The following is a 6,953-nucleotide window of genomic DNA, read 5'->3' on the forward strand; positions in this document are numbered from 1 at the left end:
TTCATAAAATAGAAAAAAAAATTCTAAAATTTATTTGAAACCACAAGAAATTCTAAGTAGCCAAAGCAACCTTGAGTAAAAAGAACAAAAGAGGAAAATGGTTCAAACTGGAGGACATCATATTGAGTAAAATAAGACAGACACAGAAAGATGGGTATGATAATTCTCTCATGTGTAGAAAAATATCAATGATAAAAGAGAACAAAAAAAGAAACAATGATATAGAAACAGAAGAGGTACTATTAGGGACAAGGAAGAACCAGGGGATGTAGGGGAGAGAGAGAAAGATAAGTGTAGAAGGCAGGTGGACGTGATCAATGCATAGTATAAGCAGGTGTGAAAAAGTCACAGTAATTTGTACAATTAATATATTTTAATAAAAACAGAAAAAATCAGGAGGCCTTATACTACCTAACTTCAAAATAGAATACAAATCCGTATTAATCAAAACAGCATGGCAGAGTAATATTCCATTGTGTATATATACCACAGTTTCTTTATCCATTCATCTGTTGAAGGGTATCTCGGTTGGTTCCACAATCTAGCTATTGTGAATTGAGCTGCTATAAACATTCATGTGACTGAGTTACTGTAGCATGTTAATTTTAAGTCCTTTGGTTATAAACTAAGGAGTGGGATAACTGGGGCAAATGATGATCCATTCCAAGATTTCTGAGTAATTTCCATACTGTTTTCCAGAGCGGCTGCACCAATTTGCAATTCCACCAGCAATGTATGAGTGTGCCTTTTTCCCCACATCCATGTCAACACTTATTATTGCTTGTGTTCTTGATAATCAAAATTCTAACTGGAGTTAGATGAAATCTTAGGGTGGTTTTAATTTGCATTTCTCTAATGACTAGAGATGATGAGCACTTTTTCATATTTTTGTTGATCACCTGTATATCTTTTCTGTGGATTGTCTGCCCAGTTCTTTGGCCCATTTATTGATTGAGTTCTTTGTAATTTTGGTGTAAAGTTTTTTAAGCTCTTTATAAATTTTGGAGATTAGTGCTCTGTCTGAAGTGTATGTGGAAAAGATTTTCTCCCACTCTGTAGGCTCTCTTTTCACATTGGAGAATATCATGCTAAGTGATAAGCCAAGCACAAAACACCAAAGGCCAAATGTTTTCTCTGATAAGTGGAAGATGATACATAATTGAGGGGGGTCGCCGTGGGGCAAGAGAAAAATAGAAGAACTTTGGATGGTGTAGAGGAAAATAGGGCTGGAGGGGGTGGGGGAAGGAAAGATAGTGGACTGAGGCAGACATTATTACCCTATGGACATGTATGATTACATGAATGATGTCAATCTACATTGTGTACAATCACAGAAATAAAAAGTTGTACCCCATTTATGTACAATGAATCAAAATGCAGTCTGTAAAAGTAAAATATAAATTTAAAAAACTTAGAAAAAATAGCATGGCATTGGCATAGATGTATTCACAGAAACCAATGACAGAGAATAGAGAGCCTAGGAATGAAGTCACGCATCCACATCCAACTGATCATTGAAAAAGGTAGTTGCTATGAACACACATTGGAAAAAGCATAGTGTCTTTAAAAATTGGTGCTGGTGAAAATTGGATATACACAGGTGGAAGAATGAAACTAGATTACTGTCTCTTACCAGTTATAAAAAGCAACTAAAGTGGATTAACTACTTAAACCTAAGACTGGAAACTCTGAAATTGGTAGAGGAAAACATAGGGAAATGCTTCAGAACATTTGAATGGGCAAAGATTTTTCAGATCAGACTCCAAAAGCATAGGAAATGAAATTAAAAATAGCCGAATTTTATTATAACAAAATAAAAATCTTCTTTACAGCTAAGGAAACAATCAAGGGTGAAGAGATAGCCTAGAAAATGAGAGAAAACATTTGCAAACTCTACATCCTACAAACGGTTATTATCCAGAATATGTAAGAAACTCCAGAGACTCAACAGCAAAAACCAAATGACCTGTTTTAAAAATGAGCACTAGACCAAGTAGACATCAAAAGAATACATGAAAATTTCTAACATATGAAAAATGCTCAACATTATCAATGATCAATGAAGTACCAATCAAAACTACTGTGAGGTATTATCTCACCCCAGTAAAAATGGTTATTATCAAACAGACTAAAATTAACTGGGCTGGCAAGAATTGGAGAAAAGGGAATACTTGATCACTTTGGGTGGAATGCAATATTTAAGGCTACTATGGGAAATAGTATGGAGGTTCCTCCAAAAATTAAAAATAAAACTACCTTATGATTCAGCAATCCTACTACTGGGTATACATTACAAGGAAATGAAATCAGTATGTCAAGGAGAAATATTCATGTTCACTGAAGTAAGATTGATAATATCTAAGAAATAGAACCAACTAAGTGTCAATCAGCTGATGAATGGATACAAAAAAATGTGGTACATATTCACAATGGAATAATATTCAGCCACTCCAAAGAACAAAATTCATCTGTAAAAGCATGGATAAAGCTATAGATCATTATGTTAAAGGAAAAAGGCCAGGCACAAGGAGACAGGTACTTCATGCCTTACTCATAAATGAAATCTAAAAATAATGATCGCTAGATGTATAGAATCAAATTCTGGTTACCAGATATTGGGAAGGGGAGGAAAGAAGGATTGATGAGAGGTTGATCAATGGGCTAAATTACAGTTTGATAGAAGCAAGAAGTACTCATATGCAATAGGACAACTTTTGATGAAATACTGAAAATTAAAAAAAAGAAGAATTTTGAATATTTTTACTAGAAAGAAATGAAAAGTAAGGAGATATGTTTAACCATTGCACAATGTATCCAGGTATCAAACTATCACATCATATTTATACATATCTAGATTTTTTTTGTTTTTATGTATCTATCAAAATTTTATTTTAAAAAAGTAAAAATAGTTAAAAATTTGTTTTATTTATAGGCCCAGAGCCATTTTCTTCAATGGGCATGGCACCCAAGGAGCTTGTTTTTCTTAGCAACCACTCAAAAATGCTTTAGTTTCTTTTTAAATGAGAAGAAAATGTTTAGGTCAAACAATGCATGTTAAATATAACATATCCATCATTTTACTCACATAGTTGTATAATATAATTTCAAATATCTGTGTGGGTGTGTGTATGCATGCATGTGTATTTTGGAAGACCAAAGAAAGCAAAAATATCTATAATCCACAGAAATCATAATGAGACCCTGTATGATCCTGGTTCTCTATTGAAACATATGGAGAGTTATGAAATCATTGGTGAATATTTGCAGTGATTATGTTTGACAAAATCATTCATATACACAGCTGTATTTTTTTATAGTCAATGGGTAGAAGTCATTCCAAGTCGTAGGAAAATGATAGTAGATAATTTCCCTATTAATTTACGATGTTATTTTTAAAATGTTCTTCTAAGGAAAAGCACTTTATAAAACTTTCTAATTCTCTTTTCCTCAAAGAACTGGTTGTAAATCAAAGTCATCCTCAGCAACTTAGCGACAACCCTGTCTCAACGTGAAAAATAAAATGGGCTGAGGATAGGACTCAGTGGTTAAATGCCCTTGGGTTCAATCACTGGTTTAAAAAAAGAGAGAGAATTGGTTGTAAAGAAAATACAAGTAAAAGGACACTCTGAATTTTTGTACAGGAGAAAACCAGGTGAATCCTAAGTCATGCAAATTTGGTATTACAAAAATACAATTACTGGAAAAAAGGTAGAATTGGTCAAACACAGATAACAATTTAACTAGTTTATTCTACATGCCATAATTGTAGTCCCTAAAGTTTTATAAAGCCTTATCTCAATGATCTCTGTATTGTGGAGATAAATATGTACAAGGGTTTTAAAACTAGCTCAAAGGTAAAAATGTTAGTGCTATGGTTAGTCCTTAACCAAATTAAAAAGTAGGAAGAAAATTGCTAAATAATAATAATATAATAATAATAATGTAAAGATCACAATCCTATCATTTAAATCTGCTCCAATCTGATTCTATTATGTTGTAGTTCTTGCATGACTGAAATTATTTAAAATATTATCTATAATTAAAAAACCAAAGGCTGAATGTTTTCCCTGATGAGTGGATGATGATATATAATGGGGGTAGGGGGATGGAAGTGAGAGAATAATGGAGGAACTTTAGATTACATAGAAGGAAATGAGAGGAGGGGTATGAAAAATGATGGAATGAGTCAGACATCATTAACCTATCTTCATATATGATTGCCCAAATGGTATGAATCTACATCATGTACAGCCATAGAAATGAAATGATGTACCCCATTTGTGTATGATGAATCAAAATGCGGTCTGTAAAAAATAAAATAAAAATAAATAATTTTTTAAAATAATAATAATGTAACCATTTTGGTCAGTTTTATGCCACTATGACTTAAAAACCCAACCAGAATAACTGTAAAGCCAGAAAAGTTTATTTGGGGACTCACGATTTCAGAGATCTCAATCCACAGTCAGCAATTCAGGACTCAGTCAAGATAGGACACCATGGTGGGGGAGAGTGTAGTGGAGTGAAGCAGCTCATAGGATGATCAGGAAGCAGGGAGAGAGACTCCACTCTCCAGATACAAAATACTTACCCCATATCCACGCCCCCCAATGAACCACCTCCTCTGTCCACACCCTACCAGCCTCCAGTTTCCACCAAGTTAATCCCATTAGGGCTTAATGCACTGATTAGGAAAAGGCTATAACCCAATCATTTCTCCTCCAAACCTCCTTGCATTGTCTCCCACATGAGCTTTTGGGGGACAACTTACATCCAAACCATAACTGTAGCCCTCTGCTTTTATCCTTAATTCAATTATTTATCTCTTCTTCAGATTTAGTTTTAAGAAATTGATATTGCAAAATACAAATAGAGTGGTTAATTAAAATGCACTGTACTTTAATCATATTGATGAAGTAGAAGTATTTTAAAACATGCTTTTTAAATTTTCTTAAAATAAAGAAGTAAAAACACATCAAATACTAAACTGTAGGTTTTTAATTTCACCCAACTGTTTACTGACCATCACAGAGAAGCTTAAGTTTGCTTTGAAAAATGGTTCAAGTTTTGAGATTCAGAGTCAGGGCACTCTAGAAAAAATTTGAGTTTATTGTTATGATTCCATAAACTCTGATTCAAAATCATTTTTTAGAAAAAGATGCACTGGAGAATAGAAAAAGTAGATGAAATGATTTCTCCAGGATAGCTAATCCACAGTGTCTACCTCTTGTGGTAAGTGTAGACAAATTACACATATTGACTGCTGAAAGCAATGAAATTAACTAGTGGAGGTTGGTCTGTTATTCAATAATAGATACTAGAACTATAAAAATATTCCTTTCTTATTCTTGACTTTAATTAAAATACATTCAACTAACATATAATTAAATACAATATTTGGAATGGGAGTTGATACTGTCCATTAGTTGGTGAAGAAAATTCTTTTGTCTTGCCTTTTCTAGATTCTAGGAACCTTCAACACTCTTTCTATATGTCCTTGTGCTCCATCTTTCAAACCAATACCATATCATCTTCCAATCTCCTCTTTCATGCTTAGAAAAGCAATTACAGGACTGAGGTTGTGACTCAGTGGTATTTACTGGCATGTGTGAGGGCCTGGGTTCAATCCTCAGCATCACATATCAATCAATCAATTAATTAATTAAAATAAAGGTCCATTGACAAGAAAAAACATTAAAAAATAAATATTTATTTGAAAAAACTACATTTGGGCTACCGTGGATAATCCGAGATAATCTCTCCATCTCAATGTCCTTAATTTAACATATTGCATTTTGTCTCAAAAGGTAATATATTCACAGATTTAGCAAATTTGGACACGGAAATCTATTGTGCAGAGGAACAATTGTTGGGCCTGATGGATTATGCAATTTGCCTTGAGATTAAGATTAACCTTGCCTTTGAGTCACACAGTGAAAATCTCCAGATGTCCATTAAGGGTCTGTCATAGTAGAAAACTTGCACAGAAGATAACCTTAAGCAGATTGAAGTCAAATCATGCTATACCTCAAATAGAAACAATTAGATGCATTGCTATTGTTAACAGTAAAGTGAAGGAAGAATAGAAGCAGAAAAGTTTATAGGACCAAAGTTAATTATTTGTGCTTTGGTAGTTCGGGAAATAATGTTCCTGTTTTACCATTCTAATATTAGTAATCAAGTCAATTGATTATAGTTTAATGGGCTATTCTTCAGAAACTTGAACAAAATTGTATTCTTCTTGGATATTGCCTGTAGCTCTTGCTTTTATAGGGTTTGCTTATCCATCTATCTTGTTCTTAAGTCTGGGTATAAGTCATTGCGGTACATGTTTCTGTATGAATCTGGTCAAGTAGCATATTAATTCAAAACTTTCTGCAGCAGATATAGTTAACTTCAACAATGATTAATAATGGTTATTTCATTTCTTTAGATTATGCTGAATCTGGCTTATTGTCCTTTTAAAAGATCAAATATTCTCTCTAAATCCAAACCACACTACTGATCTGTTTTCAAATGTTATATATCCATGGTATGTATAAATGTCACTTGATTTCAGAAACTATTAACCTAAATTTTAAAATTCTTACTTTAGGCCAGAAATAAATCATCAGTGCTAAGCAGAAAATGCTTTCACATAGGCCATTTCTCTAGACATGCTCTCATTTTACTGGAACCACTATTCTAGCTAATTGAAAATTGTCTTCTTGATATACAGGTTATTAATAAATATATGAAAAAGAGTTCAACATCTCTAGTAATTAGAGAAATGCAAATTAAAATAACTAAGATTTTATCTTACTTCAATTATAATGGCTATTATCAAGAACACAAACAATAATAGATGTTGGTGTGGATGTGGGGAAAAAGGCACACTTGTACATTGCTGCTGGAGTTGCGAATTGGTGCAGCCACTCTGGAAAGCAGTGTGGAGATTCCTCAGAAAACTTGGA

The sequence above is a fragment of the Sciurus vulgaris genome, assembly GCF_902686455.1.
Source record: "Sciurus vulgaris genome assembly, chromosome: 6".
NCBI lineage: Eukaryota > Metazoa > Chordata > Mammalia > Rodentia > Sciuridae > Sciurus > Sciurus vulgaris.